General features: G+C 38.6%; 1 long non-coding RNA gene across 1 annotated transcript; it reads right to left on the reverse strand.

Moving 5' to 3' along the window:
- Window positions 1-19,120: 19,120 nt before the first annotated feature.
- On the reverse strand, window positions 19,121-22,475 carry LOC134472648 (uncharacterized). The gene is made up of 3 exons (XR_010042544.1): window positions 21,088-22,475; window positions 19,765-19,923; window positions 19,121-19,386 (listed from the first exon to the last, which is right to left on the reverse strand). It is a non-coding gene; the product is annotated as an uncharacterized LOC134472648 (long non-coding RNA).
- Between the last annotated feature and the right edge of the window lie 559 nt (window positions 22,476-23,034).

Genomic DNA, 23,034 nt, shown 5'->3' on the forward strand with positions numbered 1-23,034 from the left:
AGAACCCCTCAACACTGTTCTCACGTCCACTCGAGGTGCAGTTGTCCATGCACAGCTCCAGCCTCCCTCCGCAGAGAGGGAGGAATTTACACACAGACAAAGCAGAGTGCGACTGTGAAACTGTCTCTCTTTCTCATCCACTACTTTGACAGCAATTTCTTTCAGTGCACTTATTAATTCATCTCAGTGATTCACCTTTCATTTTACATTAGTCAAAAGTCTACTTTCACATTATTTCATTGTTCTATATAATATTTAATTGAATTATATAATTATAATGCTGACCTCAACTGGTATAAGATAGGACTGGGAACAAACACAGTTAATTTATAATTAGTCAACTCAACTAGTGAGAGAAATGTGCGACGTTATAGTTTAGCAACAGCTACTTGTGAGAGTGTCCAGGGAGGTCCGTATTCACGGGTCTTTCCTGAAGGAAATGGGCAGTTGCTTACATCTCTGTGTGCTTTAGATGAAGGTTAAACACGAGAATTTCTATTTACTATGTGGCGATGCTTAAAGGAAAATGGCACAGAAAAGGGGAGAAAATCCCTGCCCAGCGTGGGATAGCTATTGTTCTGTCTTCGAGCAATAGCGATTCGTGGTCAGTCCCACGTATCAGACCTTCCTTAAACAAACTGGCACCTCTCCTCTCCACCTCTCCGGATACCCTGGGCTCCTCAGGTGTCCCCTGCTCCCAAGGGCCTGTCTTCTTTCTTCCCCCAAAGCTGCTCCTCCTGTGGTGTTCCGCTCTTAGGTGACTGACACTGTTACAGAAAACAGATTGAACATGGGAAGAAACAGCCCCGAGAAGGTTCAGGAGGCAGCAGTTTATTACAGTGGTGTGCCTGACCTGGATCTCTCACAAAAAGTCAGACCCCAGCTTGCAAGGTTTTGAGGCTTCTATGGGGAGATCAAGTGGGAGGTACTGAAGCAGACTTGGCGTGTTATGATTGGAGGGTTTGGATGACATCACATGTTGCCAAGAGAGTTTAAACATCTCAGATTGCATCACAAGGCCTTCAGTTAAACAAGCTCGGTTACACAAAGGAAAGAGAATGTTCTGTTACTGGACTTGCCCAGGAATGTCTGTTAGGTTTTGGTGGGCATCCTTGATGGGCTTTTATTTTTAAAATTTAGATTTCTTTTTCCCCGTCCAGGACCCAGGCCAGCAATCAGGATGTCCTCCTGGAGTTGGTTCCCTGGGCACCCCTCGCGTTTACATGGGTGCCAGTATGTGCTCATTTTGTCCTTACACATCTCTGTACTCTGCCTTCTCCTCTAGATGCCCACAGTCTTCACTCCACACTGCCTTCCCGTGTCTTCAGGGGTGCCCCTCCAAAACTGCACTTCCAATGACCACACTGCTGTGCATAAATCCTTCAATGGCTCACCACTGCCACGTGGATAATGTTCAGACTCTTCCACCTGCGCTGAAGCACATGTCTAAACACAGTTTGAGGACTCCCCCAAATGTACCCAGCTTCTGAATACTTCTGCTTTTTCTGTAGTGCCATTCTTTGCTGCGTCCCCTCAGCCACTGGGGCTTAGCCTGTGGGCTCCTTTACTCTGAAAGTACCCCTCAGCCTGTTCTTTACGCCCCCTTTGGCACCAACAAACTATGAATTGAGACTAGTTATGATTGTGGATGCTCTTGACTGTCTTTTCTAGTAGATTAGGGTTTCTCAAATGCACTGTAATTTATTCCTAACGTTTCTCTAAGATGCACTATAATTTTTTCTCTGAATCTCTTGGATGAATAGAAAGCCTGGACCATGTTTAGCTCGATAAGTATCCACTGAATGAATGAATGAGAAAATAGCCATTAAAAGAGATAGCATTATGGCTTGGCATTAGAATGCTTTATTTTATAGTGAACAACTTAACTGGTTTTAAAGTGCCAGAGTATTAAAGTTTCTTGAAATAGAGGAAGGGAAAAGCATAGCATCAGGGGATCTGCCTTCTACATTATACAAAAGCACCTAAGACCATAGGATAAAACAATACTGTGGTTATATAATGGAGAGTTTGAGGATTATGTAAGGTTTTCTCTCTCTATGGCACAGCAGCACATTGTCAGATAAGGGCACTGTCAAGTTGTAGCAACTGTTGTGATGATTAATATTATTTCTTTGCAATTAGTAAAAGAAGATTGTGTAATTGTTATCTTAAAACCTTCAAGACTCAGTGCCTTGAAACATAAACACCAGCTATGACAAATATGAGCCTTTGGTTTATCCTCTTGAGAGCACTTGTTGAAGTGAAGAAGTTTACACAAGAGAACACTATTAGTAATTGCATAACTAGTAATTTAAATGCCAACTTTGTAATAGATGAAAGTGGTTTGGAAAAACAGAACAACAGTGCCATTGTGACCAGAAGTTGTCATCTAGTTATTTTCAAACTTTAATGAGCATACGAGCCACAGGAGAATCTTATTAAAGTGTAGATTCTGATGCAGGGGGTCTGGAACAGGACCTGAGATTCTGCATTTTAATAAGCTCACAATGTGACACTGATGCCAGGTTTGAGTGGGAAGAATGTACCAGAGCTTGATGGAACTTAAGAATCTCTTGAGACTTTATTAAAAACATGCATTGCTGGAGTCTTGCCCAGCATAAATATGTAAACACCGTGTACACACACCTGTGTGTGTGAAACAGATCTTCGGGGACCTAGAAGCTCGTGACTATGCAGGTATATGTTTGAACACATTTCTTATGGAAATACACTGATATTCAATATGCATTCCCCAGTTTCTAAGAGATAATTCCCAGGCTCCTTAAACTTTTAAATATTTTAATAAAATAGTCTTTTCCTGCTTTTTACCTTTTAGTTCTAAATCTTTTAGCTTTGTCATTCCTAATTATTTGATAAAATGACCTAGCTCTCCAAAATTGGAAGATCTTTATTTAAAAGCCTGGTTAAAATTATATCTCAGAAATGTGCAAAATTAATATCTTTTTCTTATTCCCCTTTATGTCTCCTGAACATTTAACTTGGATGTGGAGATGGGATGTGATGCATTGTGCTATAATGTTTCGGTTTTCAGAATGATCCCATTTAGAAGAAATCTGTTGTTCCTCTTGAACAGTCTACCTACTTCAACAGAGTCCCCTTTTATAAATGATGATGCAAACAGTGGATATTTATGCAGTTGTCACAAGATGCCAGCCATTTTCTAAGAGTTTCACATCAGTTAATCTATATCTCAGGTTGGGAAGTATTATCATGACCCCCATTTTACAGATGAGGAAACTGAGCTATAGAGAAGTACTCTGCCTATGATCACACAGCTCATGAACAGTGGGGCTGGAACTTCATTCCGTACACCCTGACTCTGAAGTCTGAGCTCCAGACCATTATAACCTATTTTCCATAAATACCTGAGCTGAAGATACCTGGTTTCTAACAGCTTTGTTTTATCATCCTCTTGCAGTAGCTGAGATTCTAGTCTTTTTACCTGTAATACGGTGACCAGCAACGTGAAATGGAGCAGGACAAACACCATCATGTTTGCGTGCTTTGCATGACTGCAGGAACTGTCATTTTTAGTAGCAGTCCTCACAGATCTGCATACTAATCACACCTCTCTAGAAGACGGTAGAAAGTGTCTTGAGGAAAGAATGTCTTTTTCCAAATTTGCAGAGCTTAACAGTAGAGACTAAACTGTAATATCTCTAACTATATAGCCACGGAAGGTTGGAAAATATAATTGAAATAATGTTTTGAAGCCAAAAAAAGTTTTGAAGCTATCCAGTTATGACAATGTCTATTTCTTCACCTTTTCAGTCTCGGGGTTGGTTTGTGACTTGCTTTGACTAACACTGTTCAAGCCTAGGAATGTAAATTTCAAGTAGCCTTTCAACTTCTGCTTTCATGCTTTGGAAAACCTCCACCATTCTGCCAAGAATTCCAGTCTACTGGAGAGTGAGAGGCCATTGAGGCAGAACTGAGGTGTCCCTGCTGACATCGTAGGTGACAAGCCCTGGCCCCTGTCAGAAGCCCCTAAGTTTCAAGGCCCATTGTTAAACAGCAATTCAGATGTGATGCAGTGGCTTACGATATTAATTATATTCAAAGCAATGTAAGAGAATTGTTCAATGTAATACAGATTGTTGACTCATTAAAATAATTTGCCTAAAAATTTATGACAAAATTTTGCTTAAAGTCCTGTGACTAAATTGGAAACTTAAAAGGATACATTTAATGAGTCCTAAAAGCACATATTTTTATAACTAGAGGTAACAAAGAAGGACATTGCTACAAATTCAGAGTTGTTGTCACTGATTTTTATAACTGAGATTTGTAGCCAGTGGGTAGGAAAAAAAATTAAATATCACATTTTATAGTAAATTTGATAATATGTTAACAATAATATAAATCATCCCTTTGGAAAGGGTAATATATCAGAAATATGAATCTCAAAAAAATTTTAAAAAGTAAATATGAATCTCTATGTAAGAAAGAATTCAGCTTTTAATTAAAGAGAAATACTGAAGCTATGGATCTAAAAATTTTTCTTTTTTTATATAGTTATTTTGTTGTAAATCTTTTCCCTTTGTTGCCAAGAAAACATATCAAATTGTTTTACTGCAGAGCTTGTTTTTATCCACCTAAATTGTAGACCTTTACACTTATCGCTGTCAGAAGTTTGTAAAATACTTTCAGATAATTGTTGAGAAATCATAAAACCTGCCTGGGAAAATTGTAATCATTCACAAGTTACACTTAATGCTAATCAGTTTAGACATAACTGAACTACAAATGAACTTAATTTAATTTTTTCCTGCCCCAAGCTAGGCTCAATACAAGATAATTTCTTTTCATGGAAACAACAGGTCTCCTTTTGTCTTTTCTTGATAATGGTAATAAATATAAGAGCCTCTGACAGTCAAAATCCTACACACAAGCTAGAGCACTGTTTATTATTCTGAGAGTTGCAGCAATAAAATAGTGCCCTCAAATCGACTAACACTTGCATGACACCACCAAACGCCATGTCTTGTAATGATTTACAGTGTTATAATACTAACCAACTCTTAGGGGTTCCACAGAAAAAGAAACTTATTGGAAAGGTCACATCTCCTACTCCCTTGATCACTGGGTGGGGTGGTGCATGCCTGTAATCTTACCACAAGGGAGACTGAGGTAAGGAAGATTGTCATGAGTTCAAGGCCAGCCTGGACTACAACAGCAAGATCTTAAAAAAAAAGAAAAGAAAAGAAAAGAAAAGAAAGAAAGAAAGAAAGAAAGAAAGAAAAAGAAAAGAGAAAGGTAAAAATCCTATCCTCTTAATGAAAATCCCAAATCCCAAAAGTTTATTTCTATTCTTTTGTGAGCTTTTGTTATCACTGTAAAGCATTACATTACATAGAAGAGGTTTTCTTAAAATAAAAAAAAAAATTAAAAAGTAATTGATTCTATAAGCAATCAACTTTTTCTAGTTTCTATTACTGGTATTTATTATGAACAATTAGTAATTTATCAGAAATGAGTGGTAGTACCTAAAATTTCTTTTAAAAGTCTCTTCTTCTAATAGCCTATTCATGATAAAATCTCTGGTTTGAATGTAGAGGAAAGTTAAAATTTTTCCATAGATATAAATATTGTAGTTAGGCGTCAAATGGTTTTATAAGATTTTTATAATACTTGTATCAGAGTTGTACATTAATATGATCCACATATCTATCCATAGAAGGAATTTTCCTATCTGCTAAAAAGCACTGAAGAATTTCAGTGAGTGAATTAGTTTTATATAGTACCTGAAATTTGGAAAGAATTTTCCAACCCAGCTTAATTTATTGTTTTATTATCCTTAAGACTGATAATTAAGGATTGCGAGCAGTGGCACACTCATATAATCCCAACTACTCAGGAGGCTGAGGCAAATGGATGGCGGGCAAATTCAAGGACAGCCAGGGCAATTTAGTGAGGCTCTGCCTCAAAATAAAAATAAAAAGATTTGGGGGTGTTGTTCAGGATAATGGCCACATAGAAGGCAGGCCCTGGCCTCATATACATATATATATATATATATATATATATATATATATATATATATAGGGAGAGAGAGGGAGAGAAAGAGAGACAGACAGACAGAGACAAACAGAGACAGAGACAGACAGACAGAAAAATATAAAAACAAAAAAGTATAAAACTGATCAGAACAGGTAATGAAGGCATGATAGGTCTTCACAACCAGACAACAGGAAAATCAACAACGGCTACCGTAATGTCTCTTGTTCTCTTCAAAATAGCTGTCCATACCTTCATGTATGTTGGAATTAAACAATACAAAACAGACTAAAACCACTCTGAACAAAGAATAGAAGCATTACTATTTCACAGCATGCCCATATAGAATCAAAGATGGATACCATATTGTCTCTTTCTTTAAAATAGCTTGTTTATTTCATCATGCATAATATAATTGATTCGCTGTTTAGGAGAAGTTCTAGGCATGGGTATGTCTCTACATGTACATCTACCCTTTCTGTATTAGCGGGAAAAACAAAACAGATTGTTAGGAAAACAAGAAACAAAAAAGATAAATAACAATAGCAGAGCCCAAAACAATTCAAAAGCTTTTTAAAAGACTGCCACACATAGCAAAAAACCTAAACTTATTTTCTAGATATTCTTGTTCTTTTTTAATTCAAATTAAAACAGTACTTTAAAAAACAAAAACAAAAAAAAGGAAATGCATGTCCCTAGTAACATATTTAAAATAGGCCATGTCCAAGAAGGAAACCTCCTCTTCTCATGTGACCTCCAACCCTCTGTTCTGACGCTGCCCACCCTGAAAGTCCTGACTCTTGAGGCTGATTGTGGTCCTTCTAGAGCCATCCTCTGAGGAGGAAAACGTTTGTGACTATATTCTTATCTTTTAAATAAGAAAGACAGCCTGCAGCTTGCTTTTTTTATTAAGTTTTGAATCTTCAAGGTTGCACCTACTCATATGTAACTGCCTAGATGTGTGCTGTCGTTTGTCCAGATGGATTTTAATTTACTTAATCTTACGTTAACTTTTGTGAATATATCAACTGTTGCCAGTCTTCTGTTATCACAATGCTGGGCCTATATCCTTGCACCTATGCATTTGATACTGATGTCACTATTTCTGTAAGATAAATTCCTGGAATAAGAGGAAATAATTGGTCTAAGAATTTACATATTTAAAATTTTGGGCTAGCTATTAGGAAATTGTGCTACATAATTTAACAGAGATAAAATCACACTATGAAATCAATTTTAGTGCTAGACTTTTTTCATTTAATTGATTTTATATTATCCTTTCCCCATGTTATTCAAAACTCTGTTACACATTATTTTCAGTAGCTACAAAATAGCTATTTATGTAGAGATATCATGATTAATTAATTTTTGTTGCTATGTATCTGTTCTCATTTTTTGGTGTTTTAAATCAGCCTTTGATTTTAAAACAATGTTACTGTTGATCAAAAATATTAACCTATTTCTCCAAGTATTAACTTTTAGGTTAGCCTTTTAAAAGAGGAATTGCTGAACTAAAGGTCAGACTATCTTCAGAGTTTCAGTTTTTAATGTCAGATTGTTTTGGGGAAAGTAGTGACAATTTCCATCCCTGTGAAGCCTGTGGGCTGCTTCCTGTGTCCTCGCCAATAAGGTCACCATCCATGAGAGAGAGATGTAAATATAAATTAGCAGAAAAATGTTATCTAGGTGTTTTCATTTTAATTCATTTGAGTACTTTAAGTTATTCTATAAATGTTTTGGCTGACCAATTTTATGGACTTCTTCTGTAAACAGTATGTACATATGTGCATGCATATTTCAGTTTTAGATGTGTTACATGCATGTGCTGATTCCCCATGATGAATATAGACATTATGTACTGCAAGTGTACTAGTAAGAAATAAAGATAAAAAAATGCTATGTGTATATTGTCTATTTTTACATCAAAATGAGGCTTGTATATGAGAAGATAGACACTCTGTTTCTGGGCTATTTATAGTTTACTACAATTATTAGCTTTGCTCTTCATTTCCTGTGTGATGCAACAGTGTGGTAAGTATTCAACTTTTTAAAGTTTATTGCAGTAGAAGACACATTGCCATTAATCCCTCTCAACATACTCCCCCTTTTTTGCCATTTTCTGAAGCAGTTTTGGAAATTCTCTTTCATGAGTGTCTTTTTATGACTGCCTCAGTGACCTGAATTCAAAATGTCCCTGGAAGTTTCTGTCATATAAAAATATTCCAATGTGTCCTCACCCATCTTTTATACCGGATGTGGCATACTGAGACTGCTGGCTCTTCCCCAGAGTCACAGTTCAGAATGGTTTGAACTGACTCAGGTCACGGAGGCAGCCACAACCCAAGACTCATGAAACAGGACTTCCAGGACTGCTTCGGGAAGCTGTGAGAAAAGTGCATTTGAAGTGAGGGAGAATATGTAAGGATTCATCTTTTTCTCTTCTTTCAACTTTTAGACTAATTTAAATGTATCATAGTGGGAGCCAAGTTTCTCACTCTAGAGTAAAAATTTATAAATAAGCAGGGAAAGAGACTAGCATGACTCACAGGAAATGAAATAAATTTGGAGTCCTCGGTGTGAGCTCATATTTAATCTAATCTGGGTAAGATGGCAATACATAGGAATATTTACAGACAGATCCTCGCTCTGCCTGTTTCCAGCAAGAGCCTATAACCAACAGCATCCCACTAGCGATAGGTAAACCTAGCACCCAGATCTTAATGTCTAGGTGAAATGACCAATTCTAGGACCCATCCAGCAAGTACACAAAATGAGTCTAGAGCATCTTCTAGTACTTGAGAGGAAAGAAGTGATTAAAATGAAACAAAAGCAAAACAAAGTCATAGAGGTATGTCAAAGGAACACAGGAATGAAATGGAAAATTCTCGAGAGCCAAATCTGGAAAAACTGCATGACAAAACACATACAGCAGGATGGATGTAACTCAAGTATAGAATAAACACCCATGACAAGTAAGTAAGGAGAAGAGATGGATTTTCTGAGCAAAGATCTAAATAGTTTATATAGATACTATGCCCTCAAGGAGGGGGAATATAACACACTATTCCTTAACCATAGGCTAACATGGTGACCTCCTTCCAAAGATTGCAGTACAAAAAGTGGGGGAAATAGTAACTTTGCAGTGAGTGGATAAACTTGGTAACCAGGTGATCACAGTCAACATCGAGGGTGATAAAATAGACACTTCACAAGATGTGATGACAATAGAATTTCATCTCTATAGTCTTCCTCCCCCAAACACACCACCCTAGTCCAATCATGAGACCCATATGAGACAGAGCCTACTACAGGTACATACTACATAACAACTGACCACTACCCTCAAAAACTATCAAGGGCATCAAAACAGGTTAAGTCTGACAATTTATCACAGCCAAGAAAACCCTAAAGAAACATGAAGGCTAAATGTAACATGGGATCTCAAAACACACAAAGGACATTAGGTAAAAACTAAGAAAATCTAACACGGACTAGATCTGGTGTAGACTTTATTATAATGCACTGTCTCATTAACTGTAGTATGTCATACTAACGTCAGGTACAAATAATAGAGAAAATTGGGCTCCTTTCAAGTATTTGGGAACTCTTTCTATATTATCTTTGCAATTTTTCTAAAACCTGAAACTTCTAAGAAATTTAGAGTTTTAGAAAAAATAATCATTCTAAAATACTATGAAGTATTTATGATATAAAAGCAAGATTAAAAATAAAACAAACACATTGTGCCCACTCTCCAGCTTAAGAAATGATGCTTACTGATAGATTTGAAATCCCCTATGTACCTCTCCTTGGGTATATTCAACTCCCTTCTCCCAAAGAAAACTATTATCCTGAATTAAGCATTTATTATGCCCATGGCTTGCTTTGGTTTTTTGGTTTTGTTTTTGTTTTTGGGGGGAGGGTGGGAAACAGAGGTCTTACTTGTAGCCCAGGCTGGCCTTGAACTCGCAGCGATCCTCCTGCCTCAGCATCCCAAAGGCTGATATTACAAGTGTGTATCACCACTCCTAGTCCCCATATATTTCTTGATATTTTTATGACATTTTGATTTGTATGTCTTCAAATTTCAAATCAATGGTATCACATTATATCTGCTTTTATAAATATTTCATTCAATATTGTTCTCATATGACTCATGCTGGTTTATGTAGCTCTAATACATTTATTTTGTTATCAAGTTACCCCTTACATAAATGTGTCCAAATCTACTGGTCTTTTTGGTGGATCTGAACATGTCCCATTATTCCTGTAGGTGAAAGTCCTCCCATTTGTCTTTTTTTTTTTTCTGGTATTGGGGATCGAACTCACGACCTTGCGCTTGCCAGGCAGGCACTTATGCTGCTAAGCTAAATCCCCAGCCCTCATTTATCTTTCATTTGCCTGGAAACTGGAGAGTTCTCCCTGCCTGGTCCATTCCACACAACACTCTGCACCTTAGTCTGGCAGCCTGATTGTTCTCTCCCTTTCCATGTTCCTCTTCATTCTCTTCTTCCAGATTGGTCTTTTGAGCTCTGATGTCTTTTTGCTGAACTAAGAGGCCCTCTACTTCTTCCTCAGTAGCCCAATCCATTTAAAATTATGAAAAAAATAATAGCTTGAAAGTCATTCTCTCCAAATATGCTGTAAATAGAAATCACATTTCTAATGTAAAATAGAAAAATAGCTCCAGTTCTTTTATAAAGAAATACGTTTAATGCCCTTGAATAGCTTACTTTATAAATAAGACAGTTAAATATAATTTTAAGTGGCCTTAAGTAGTGTGTTCAAAATGAGGTTTCAATAAATGAAGATTCCATAAAACACAGAGAGAGGGCAGAACTTGGAAAAAAAAAGAACGAGTTGGGTGTCAGGGTCATAGTGAAAAGGAACGCATGACAGTTTTTATGAAACTCTTACATCTTTTGAATATACCTATGTCCCCCTCCTTTCCACATAAACCTATCTACAAGGATGCGTTTCATCTTTGGAGAGAAATGTCAAAGATGCACAAAGAGGGATGCATGGACAAAGGCATATTTGGGTATGTGGGATCAGAATTTGAAGGTCCTTGAAATCTAAAGAGACAGAGGAGGTTGAAATTATAAAATAGTTGATTGGGATATTTCAGTTGCATTGTAAACTGTAGAGAACAGTACTCCTGTAAGGTTGTACAAAAATTGTCACATTTAGATTTATAGTAAGAGAAAATGTTTAATGAAATCATATATTAACTATGCTGTGCTCTCGTGGCAGACTTTTTAACTCTTAAAAAGAACATAAGTCCAAGAGATCTTTTGTAAGATACAGTAATTATAGGCTGTAACAATGCATGATGTACTTGAAAAATACAAAGAAAGATTTTAAATGTTTTTACTACACACACACATACACACACACACACACACAGAGGATAAATATATGTGGTGGCAGATACAGCATGATTTAGCTAACCCACAATGTGTACAAATCAAAACTTCATGTTATATAATCCAAATAAATACAATTTTTGTTCACTAAAGACAGAGAGAGAGAGAGAGAGAGAGAGAGAGAGAGAGAGAAACAAAATTCCTCTGACTCACAGACTGAAGCCTACTCAGGAAGCACCTAGCTGCATGCACTAAAATCAGGTTCCTTTCCTCACCCCCGGAGAGCACGGCCTTGGACTCAGCTGACTCCGCAGCAGCCCCTACTTCCTTCCTCCGCCCCTGAATCTACCACCAATTATCATCTACACCACGACACCTGCACATTCTCTTGTATGTTTGTTTTTAATAAATCTTCCTTATTTCCATATATCTATACATTTTCAATAAGTATTTTCTTCACCAAAAATACATATCCCAACCTTTCACAAATTTGCAAGTTTACTGATTACTTTGAAAGAACACATCTGAGTTGAAATTATCCACTGTGAGCAAATTATCCCTTGACAACAGTCATGAAACTATAGACTTCATCCATTTATTGAAATATCCGGGGCTGGGGATTTAGCTCAGCAGCATAAGTGCCTGCCTTGCAAGCAGGCAGTTGTGGGTTCAATCCCCATTACCGATAAAAAGGAAAAAGACAAAAAAAAAAAAAAAAAAAAAAAAGAAATACCCATTTATTGAGCACCTACTATATTGCCAAACATCTATACAATATTGTTATTTGGGACACAAAATTCAGTGAATGGAGCCATCATTGCCAAGGAATCTACAGAGAGCGGTGATTGAGTAGGTCCAACTTTCTAGGTTGGTCCTAGAAAAAAGATCCTCAAGAGATACAGCAACCCCATCACAGGGATTCTATTTTATTGCTAGTCCTACAGGGTGCTTTCTGTGGAAAATTTAGATTTAATAAAAGAATCAGATTTTCTTGATAGGCTGATGGATTTACAAGAACATAGTCTTAGACTTCATTATGAACATAACACACATCTTGATTTGTTGGTTTATGTGTGGATTGGGTACAAAAATAAGGTAAGCATGGGATCCAGTAAATGACGAAAGACAAGAATGTTTTGTATGTGTAGTGAGGCTGTTGTTCTGGACTTACTGAGTGTGGAGATTCTACCTAGGTCCTGGTGTCTGCATCTTCTGTTTAGAATTTACAATTGCTTAGGAGCTTAATACAAGTATGCAGCAAATGAACTTCAGTTCCTTTCAAATGTTCTTCTGCATTGGATAGATTCTTGGTCCTTTGGAAAATCAGATAGATTGGACTAAGTTCCTTAAATTAAAAGCAACCAGAGGCCTTATTCACAACTTCGTTCCCAAGCGTGGTATAGCTTGTAAGCCAATTTGAGAGCTTCCTTTATGTAGCATCAACAGGGGTCTTGCACCGCCTTTTCTAAGGAGAGGATGACTGGTTTGTGGCCACCACATTCCTCTCCCCCACAACAACAATTTTACTTTGTAATTAAAATGAGCCTTTCTTGAAAAACCAGTCGAACAGACTTAAATCTTCTAAGGCAGTTAAGCAAATTTTGCATTTTATGGGCGAGGATAATCCCTTCAACATTTTCAGAAATAAGTTTACAAGCTGCAGGCCGGGTGAGCCATGGAAACTCGTGACAAATGGGGACCCAGAGCTTCCTCCAGCAGTCTGTGTGACAAACAGTAAATCCTCCTGCCTTGGCAGGTCCACAAGTGTGGCAAGAACACAAGATCAATTCTCCCCCCATCTCACAAAGGATCCTTCATTGCTCGTGGCTGATTAACCAGAGGAGAAGCTTAATGAAGTAGATGCTAAGAGCTGACAGGAGTATTGGAAATGAATATAGAGAAAATGAAAATATTATGCACCAAATTGACAGAACAGAAGACAGAGTGACTATTAGCGGACACAAAAATAGAGGATTGTCGAGTGTTTTCTCAGGCCAGCTGGTGACAACACAATATCCGTGCAAGGAAGTAGTAAAACAAAAACCACACATGGGTAGGGGAGTACTTGGAAACCCAAGTTACAGCACGGGATGTAGCGCATAAATTGGAAATTTAGTGCTGCCAGCATTTTGAAAAATAAACACGGCAATGATGAAAGGGAATTTGCGCATCTGGCTGGAGAGTAACGTGAACCCAGAAAGATAAAGTAATGAAAGATGAACATGAAATAGGATCTGAGGGCAGAAAACCTTTTATGCCTTCTCCCTGCTGTCTTGGTCTGCTAATTTGTTGCTTGTTTTGTCTCTGATTGGTCACCATATCTGTGCTTTCTATTCTTTTCCTGTCCATTTTCCTTCTGTGAGCTTATGCAAATGTGCAGGAAAAATAGCATTACAATTCAAGTGGAAAATTATTGCAAAGTGGGGGAGCATAATATTTTACAGTTTTAACTGGTGTTATTAGCAAGTGTATCCATAGAAATAGCAGAGTGACAGAGGGGAAGAATAAATACCTTGTAATCAATAAGTAGAAATAAGGTCGTGAGGATGTTGCTGGGTGCGTGGGGGATCTGGCTATTTCAAAGAATACAAAACGTCTTTGAGGAATGTATCCTCTTACCAGGGGCAACTCTGCCCAGACTGGTTAGCTGACACAGCAGAATTACAGTTTACAGCTCCTGGGTCTTCCTAACGTATTGCTATTAGCATCCAGGTTTATTGAACACTGTACGTGAGTAGCACCATTATCCTGAGTTCAGGTGAGTAGCACCATTATCCTGAGTTCAGGTGAGCACATCATTTCATCCCTGAAACCTGATGGAAACTGCTGCTTAAGAGGAACTTGACTGAAATGAGGGGACTCTGATGACACTAGACAGCAGAAAAAAATAAAGAGAAGCTCACATTACTAGGAGGAGTAAATCCTACAGACTAGATTTCTTTAAAATAGAAAACTACCCCAGTGGGCAGAGATGTGGGCATCTGTAGCTATTATTCCTTTGATTGGCACAAGGAGTATGTTGGGCGCTTCTGCCCATTGGCCAGCGCCAAGTGGGGCACTGTCACTTGATTTATAGATTGTGAGGGCTGTCTTGCCTGCCTCAAACCAAGCCTTTTTTGACTTTTAAGTCAAAAAAGTTTATTATCCTTCCAGCATGACTCTGAGTGTTGCCCAAATGGAATTAAATCTTGCCATGGAGGAGTATAGATTTTTTTTGGTGACTGCTTTCTGAGTGGTGTATAGGATTACATCATGGAGTTTTGCTCGTTCATCTCCCCACAGGGAGTCTGAGGCATTGGGGTCTTGACTGGAGGAATTTATTTGCAGTCACCTTCTTTCAGTGGCCAGTTTGGAAGATTATACCAAAGAAGGGAGTGCAGAAGCCAGCAGAAGGGACAAAGGGGATGGGGGGAGCCGAGGGAAACAAAATGGATTATGAATTTGAAAATTGCCAATTATCTTGTATCATACAGCTCAGAGCCCTGGCACAATGATCAGCCACAATCCAGATTTTTCAGCTTAAATGGCTTTACATTCAAGCAAGCAAATTAACCATAAAATAGGGGGGGAAAAAAAACAAAATATCCCAAGAAAGAATAAACTGCAGATAATAAGCACCAATCTGGTGTTGAATGCAACCCAAGATACCAATTGTTTTAAGTCACGACAAAGACAGCTGAATGCTCATCTTGTGGATGCAGAGCGAGGATGATTGCCTGCATGAGTATCTTCTCTCACAAATAACAGTTTTTTCGCTCTTAATTTTCTGCTAAATTGGAAGCTAACTGCTTCCCACATTGTCATTGGAACACCTGCAGCTGTGCTGGATTTCTGCGCACCATTTCTTTTAGGTAAAACAGCACTCCACTTCCTTCAGCGCCTCATTATGCCGAGGTCTTCCTTTCACTGCGCTGTGGCACTAATGATTCAGGCAGGCTGGTCAGTCATTAAGTGACAAGCAAATGATACCGTGTGCAACGTGTGAGTAATCGGTCTGAACAAATGAAATCACAGACTTGCCTTTCCCATCATTCATTTCACAAACAGTAGCAATGTGGTGCACAGCAGGTAGCTCAGTTAAAACCAGCCTTGTAAAACAAATTTCCTGCAGCCAGTTAAGGGAACCGCTATGGGCTGGAGGCTTCAGCTCCTGGATTGTACCCAGAGGAGTTAAGGAAGACTGGGGTGGGGGAAGCAGGGAGGGAGGAGCTGGGAGGAGAGCCTCGGTACATACATTAGAGTAATTAAGGGTTTCGTGTCTTATTGGTATGTTTTTCATTTGTATGGATCTCAGAAATGACTGTTGGATTAGCAAACCCAAAACATACAGCATACATTTCACTGTTCCTTGTCAGGAGGTAGCAGTTAGGGAGCTGAAGCAGGGTTCCCATATAAATGGTCTAAATGTGGAGTCCCGAAGACATCATTGTAAATCAGATGGATTGCTAGGAGCTAGGGATGCAAATCACAGTGATAAAAAGCTTCATGGCTCTTATTTTCGCAGTAGATTCTCTTTTGATGCATCATTTATGTTTCAAATGGCGCAAACTGGCTGGCTGCTAATAGACCCCTGACTTGCGTGTTGAAACTTAAAATGTGTTAAGTTAGCCTTGGAGAGGATAAACAGTAAAATGAGAGAGGCTGACATGAAAATCCCTGTAGTCCTCAACTTGAATCTTCTGACTTCTTGCTAGTACATTTGGGGCAGGAGCTCCTTTCTTCCTGGGGCTAGGGTTCCATCAGGTTTAACATTCATTCCTACTTCATGCTTGCTCCTTGGCCTGAGGCCCTGGCTTACAGGAAAACCAACATTATTTTAGTTTCAAGTATGTTCTGAGTCTTTTGTAGCACTGATGGGTTGTGGAAAGACAGGCTATGACTACACGGGTGACATCTGCTCTTCCTTTCCACGCTGTCAGAAATAAGCAGAATGGGTTCTCATCTGGCTCCTATTTTTCCTTGCTCTGATCATCCTGATTCTGGTTTTAAATTTTCTCTCATGTACTGTTAGGTAGCTGGCAAAACTCCAGAAAGTACCCTGCGCTGTCTGGGCAGACTGGGATCCTCGTGATATGTACACAACGCATGGCAGGGAAGGCAGGGAGGTCATGTGTGTCCTCATGCACCGAGGCTCTGGCATCACCCAGCCCTGGATTTGCTTTCTGGCCTTCAGTGACACTGACAGACCATGTTAATACCCACAGCCCTCTCTGTCCCCTGACAACTCTGGATAACATTCAGCATGTTATATATGGAGTGTTCCTAATCCAAAACCAAAATTTACAATGCTCCAAAAATCTGAAACATTTTGAGCACTGACATGATGCCACAAATGGAAAATTCCACACCTGCCCTCATGTGAGCAGTTTCAGCTTAACAAAAAAAATCAGTGCACTAAAATTACTGTGCAAAATTACTTTAAGGTTATATGTATAAGATGTAAGTGAAACACAACTGAATTTCACATTTAGGCTTGGATCTCATTCACAAGGTATCTCATTTATGCAAATATTCCCAAATCTAAAGACATCCAAAATCAAAAACAGTTCTGGTCCCAATCATTTTGAATAAGGGACACTCCATCCATCTGAAGAGAGAAAAGAAAAATGTTCTTCAGTCAAGAGAGTTTGAATACCAGAAGTTCCTTTTGAGTAAGACCATAAGTTTCACTCACAGTTCAGAATCTTTTGTGGATTGACTGGAATTCATTAACTAAAGTTCTCAAAAAAAAAAAAAAGACTTCTTCCAAGTGAACAGTAAGCTGACTGCTGCAAACATGGCTTCTTTGCAGAAATCTTAGTTTATTCTCAACCATGATGCTCCCCAAATAAGACTGACTCAAAGCTGTCCTTAATTTGCAAGACGGTTTTAAAGATTTTCAAAGGTTGGCTGGTCCGATGGCAGTGGGTTATCAGAACTTATTAACATTAGTGTCACTAAAGTTGGTATACCACCCCCCCACTGCTAAATTTGACTAAATTTTATTTTTAAAAAAAAATTTAAAAAAAAGATTTTCAAAGGTATCTTATTGGATTAATATGTGCCTACTGCATATAAATCAAGCAATACATAAAGTGGTATACAACCCTCCTCCCTCTTTGCCTACCTTTACCAAGGTAACCGCTGGCATGAGTATGGTATGAATTATCCCAGATCTTTTTTGTGTGTATGGTACTGGAGAGAACCCAGGTCTCTCACATGGAGCTACATCTTCAGCCATTTTTATTTTGTGACAGGATCTTGCTTGAACATGGGATCCTCCTGCCTCAGTCTCCCGGAATGCTAGGATAACCTAGTTCATATCCCAGACATTTTCATGCTCACACCAATACACAACTGTAACTATTCCCTCCATTCTGCTCTGCTTTTACTGATCATGACACACAGGGGACCCTTTTGATGTCAGCACAAGTAGAATTATCTCGTTTATTTTAGCGTCTATTGATTATTTTGGCCTGTGGATGCATTTGGAACTAATTTAACCAATCTTCTTCCGATGTACAATCAGATTGTTTCCAATTTTTAATCTACTGAAAATAACACTGTAGTGAAAATCCTTGCATGTGTATCTTAATTTATATGAGTATAATTATAGAGTAAATTCTTAAAACCTAAGTAACCATGCAGTTTAATCTTTGCCACTCTGACAGTTGATTGTTTTTTACATTTAATCTTACTAAACTAAAAAATCTTTTTATGTTTCAAAGCAATTTGCATTTTTTGCCTGTGGTTGTTTATTTGCACATTTTTTGGTAATACATAATCTTTTCCTTATTGATTTATAAAAGTACTTTTAAATAAATGTTTAGCATATCTTCCAAGTACTTGTGGCTATTTTGCAGTAATTTTTACCCTAAAAGTTTTTGATATTTATGTCATTTATTAACAACTCTTTTCTCTGATGATTTTTTGGGTTTTCATTATTTTTGAAGAGTCCTTGCTGAAGTATATAGGAATATTGCATTTTTCCAGAAGTCTTATGATTTGAGCCATCTGGAATGTATTGTCATTCAAGGTGTGAGAAATTCAGCCTCATTTATTTCCACACATTTAGCCATCGTCCCAATGCCTTTTGTTTAGTAGTCCACCTCTAGGGCAGTGTGACTATCCCTGATCGTCATCTCAGAAAAGCAGACTGCTTTAATCAACAAGGTTTGGGCACTAAACACTAAATTCTGTTCTTTAAATGTCAGCAACCTAAGCATAAGCAAGATGGTTTACACCTGTTTGGGGATTCGTCAAGACTTTTTCAACACTCCTGGAGCTGGCTGGCCTCTGGCTGATCATCCACAACCCAATATTCAGAATGCTTGTACATGCTTGTACAACTCTAAACATGCATATTTTTCTTCTTAAGTCACTTGATGGTAAAAACTCTAACTGAGCCATCATTGGGCTGTCTGTGGTCTCTATCCCACTTGCCTGAATAACTGTTCTTCAGGCCTCTGGGGACAGTACACACAATGTTCTATCAAAATTGAAGAGTATGAATTTCAAAAACATGTCCAGTGCGAAGGATTCTGGAAAGGAGGTTGTGCCTTTAGTAAGAGGAATGTGTTACCCGCACAGGAACAGAAAGCTTACTAGTAATGTGAGCAGAGTGGATAATGGTGAGGAAGAGGAGGGAGAGGGTGGACAGAGAAGCTGAAGAGGACATGACTGCACTGAGCACTCTTCCTATTTGAAGCTATAACATTTCATATGAAACTTAAATTCAGTGATGCTGGTTTTGAGATTTTATTAAATTAATATTAATCAGGAAAGCAATCAGATTCCTTAAAAAATAAACTCAAAAGGTCTTGAGATTCCAAACATTATCAATTATAGCACTTCATGAAGTAATGTGTTATCCACTGCTTCAAGGGTTGTACCGTACTTCTTAGTTCTGTAGGAGGAGGTTTCACTTTATACAAAGGGCAGGTCCTGCAGAGGGCTTCTCACATCATATCTGAGGCTGAGATTTTCAGAATCCAGTTACTGAAAGCCAGAACTGTCTTGGCTGCTGGAGACAAAGAACCAGAAATGAAATAAGCACTTGGTCTTTTCTTCATTGAAACCAAACAGAAAGACCTAACTAGGCATAGAAAGACCTAACTGTTCTCAGTCCTTGTTGCAAATCAGAGTTCCCTGGGAACTTGTGAAAATATCCCTGCCAGTGCTTTCCACTCAAAATCAGAATCAGGTTTTGACTGTGATCAGAATCACCTAATGGGCTTGTTAAGCCCCAGGTTGCTGGCCCCACCGACATCACTTTTATCTTTACTTAATTCACGTGTGGAGGCACTTGACCATTATTCATTTTTCAGATTTGGCTAGGTAATTCCCATGGACAGCCATCCTGGGCAACCCTGACTAGGCAAACAGACTTTCCCCTGCATACCCGGTCAGCATTTCACACCCTTTTCTCCCACGCTGTAACCAGATGTTTCTCAGCCACTTTCACAGCTTCGGGACTTTTCATCAACAGGGATAGGTTTCCTCACATGGCTCTGGAGACAGCCACAAATATCGCTTTTTAAAGGAGATATATGTTTCCAAGCTGCACAGAAGATAAGGATGTGACTGGGAAGAAGATTAGAGCATTTTAAGTAAAATCTAATTTTCTTTTCTTTCTTTCTTTTTTTTTTTTTTTTTTTTTTGCTGAGAAGCATGAATACATTGTAAAATGAGAAAATTCTGGTTTCCTTATATAATACAGGAAGAGCATTTACGATTGGCTACAGCCTCATTTGGAGCATAGCTCTGTGCAAAAGTAAATCCTGATTAAAACTGCAGTGAAGGAGAAATTCCAGACATTGCAAACAAATAATACCCTTAGAAAAGATATTTACGTAACAGTGATTGTCAGTTCATTTCTGGAAACCCAATAATCGACTCTTATGAAAAAACCCTTTAATAGAATTGTAAAGATGAATGTCAAGGGCCTGCTAGGCATTTGCTTTGTTGGAAATTTCATGTTAACCCAAGATTTTGTTTGCCTGTTATTCCTAAATGCTGGAAAAGGCAGGGGACATCTTCTAATATATTAATTCATTCCCTGGCAGTCTGTGACATGAGGCTGATTTGGGGTTTTTTTTGTTTTTGTTTTTGGTTTTTTGGTCTCTGGCAACATTGCTAGGCTCTGGGATAACAGCCACTTGATCCTGCCAAAAAAAAAACTAGGAATTTTCTGATCTGCCTTTGTTTTTCAAATCTTCTCTGAGGAATATATTTTGATAGAAGACATAGGTAAAATGTAGAGAATATATGTTTTGCTGAATAAAACCGAATGAGAGGAAGGAAGGCTTCAGAATGCTTATCAGCATACTTATTTATATTTTAGGACACTACTATGTCTGTTGTTGTAGTATATTTCTCGGCCATGCATTTGGAAACACCAGCTCTCACATGAAATTAGCAAGAAGACAAAATCCAGCAACCACAAAGATTGGTATCTGGCTTTACAAGGAAAGGCTGCACTTGGCTGACGTGGTAGGGCAGAGGAACGTCTTAATTCCTGCTCTAATGGAGCTAATTGTGCCCATGATACAGTTGAATCAGCTCCTTCACTTGGTTGATTTATAAGACAGTGATTCACTGCCCCAGAGAAGGAAGCTTATTAAGTAGCTTTATTTATTTAAACTTGAAGTCACCGGAAACTGAAACGATGTTCGATTTCGGGGATATTGGTAATTGTGGTAATTGTTTTTCAGCCTCTACTTACCTTCTCGGATGTGTCAACACACAGGTCATTGCATTCCACGTGGCAAGACAGGACCATACTGCCAGTGTGGTCCTACCAGTCCTGTGTGTCACTGGCCAGCCATCTATGCTGAGGATTTCTTTTCTGCCTTCATCTAGAGAGGATCATCTTGACACACAGCCTCCCCTACTCCTCTTCTAGGTAGGTAGATAGGAAAGAAAACAAGGCAAAATCTAAACCATCCAGTTGTGCTATTTGCATGTCCTAGGTTGGAGTCAGCATAGAATGAAACCTGACTGTCTGAAGTCCAATGACGCTTGGTCCAGATCAGAGCTCTAGCGCCCTGCCCCATCCCGTGGTGGAGAGCAGCCACCCTCCCTGGCAAAGTGACTGCCAATCACTGTGAAATCTTGGTGGCAGCAGGGATGAGTCTCCAACTGTGAAGAATTTTTCTTCTCAAATACCACCCTGCATGGCTACCTCTGGACTTACAGTTGGGAATGAGGGGGCCTCTTACCCTAAGTCCTGAGAGCCATTGGAAACCACCCTATTAGAGAGTCATCCCCCACCAGGGTCTACCCCTTAACACATATTCTGGAAACGTCTCTTCCTTCTGCCCCTAATGTACTGGCTTTGACCTGCTTTCCAACACATTAGTTTCTTGCTTTTGATAGATTCTTTCTCCCCAATAACTCAAGCCTGACATTCACCAAGAACTGTGACTTACTCTGTTATCATGTCACCCCACAATATATGTCACAACAGCCTTGCTTTCTTTCTTTGTCAAAGCTTAGAGCCAACTCTAGAATAAAGCGTCATTTGCAACAGCCATCTGCAATGCTTGCTACTTAGTAAACAGAGATTGGAATTTCTCCCTAAGACGATTTTGTGATGCATATAGCTGACAAAAGATGAGAATCCAGCATAAAGGAAGCCTCCATCGGGCAAAGAAGAAAACTTGAATAGCCAAAAAACTTGAGGAAAAGTCAAACTCACCAGTAATCAAGGATGTGTTCACTCTGGCAGCACATACACTAAAATTAGAACTAGTAGTCAAAGAAATACAAATAAAACCATCCATTAGATTAGCAAAATCTTAAAGTGTGATCCTATGAAATACTGACAGGAGTGGGGCAGGGAGGGTGTGTGGATATTCTCAGAACTGCTGATGACTGTGTGAATTGTTCAGCCATGCTGGAGATGACAGAGCACAGATGCTGAAGTTAACTGAGTCTAGGATACACAGCCCCCAACTTTTTTCCCCCAAAGTATAAATCCTAGAGAATCTCTCACTGATGTACTCAAGAATTTGTTTTGTTGTTGTTGTTGTTTGTTTGTGTCTTTTTCTTTTTTATTGGTACCAGGGATCAAACTCACGACCACACACTTGCAAGGCAGGCACTTATGCTGAGCTAAATCCCCAGCCCCTGTACTCAAGAATTGGATCACAAAGCACCTCAAGAAAACACTGTTTGTAATGGCAGGAAGAAATGGAAATATTCCAAATATTTGACAAGAAGAAATGGAGAAACAAACATGAGGTATTCAGGAGTCCCAATACTTTCCAAGACTCTCAGTTGGGGAAGAAGTCCTTTTCTTTTCACTATTATAATAATTTCTATCTTAGCTCAAATGAATTTTTAACCTTTTATTACAGTAGATAACAACTAAACTCAGGGGGCTTTGGGCCTCTTGATCGGGGCTTTTGCATGAAGGACAGTGGCTCAAGCAGCAAAGGCAGAGAAACAGTGATGCTGGTCCATGGGTACCTGGGACCAGGAACCTTCTTCTTACAATGGGGTCACTATCAGTGCTCCCACATTTCCAGAAGGCTCCTTTTGTTTCCTTCTCCTTTAAACACTACAGAGGAAGAAACAAAGGGAGATGCCCCCCGTGGCTTTAAGACAAACCCTTAATTTTATTTGAATATAGCGTTTTTGTCATTTAATTACTGCCATTTTTTTTTCT

The sequence above is a fragment of the Cavia porcellus genome, unplaced genomic scaffold, assembly GCF_034190915.1.
Source record: "Cavia porcellus strain 051 isolate PalLab524CR breed Dunkin Hartley unplaced genomic scaffold, mCavPor4.1 scaffold_2, whole genome shotgun sequence".
Lineage (NCBI taxonomy): Eukaryota > Metazoa > Chordata > Mammalia > Rodentia > Caviidae > Cavia > Cavia porcellus.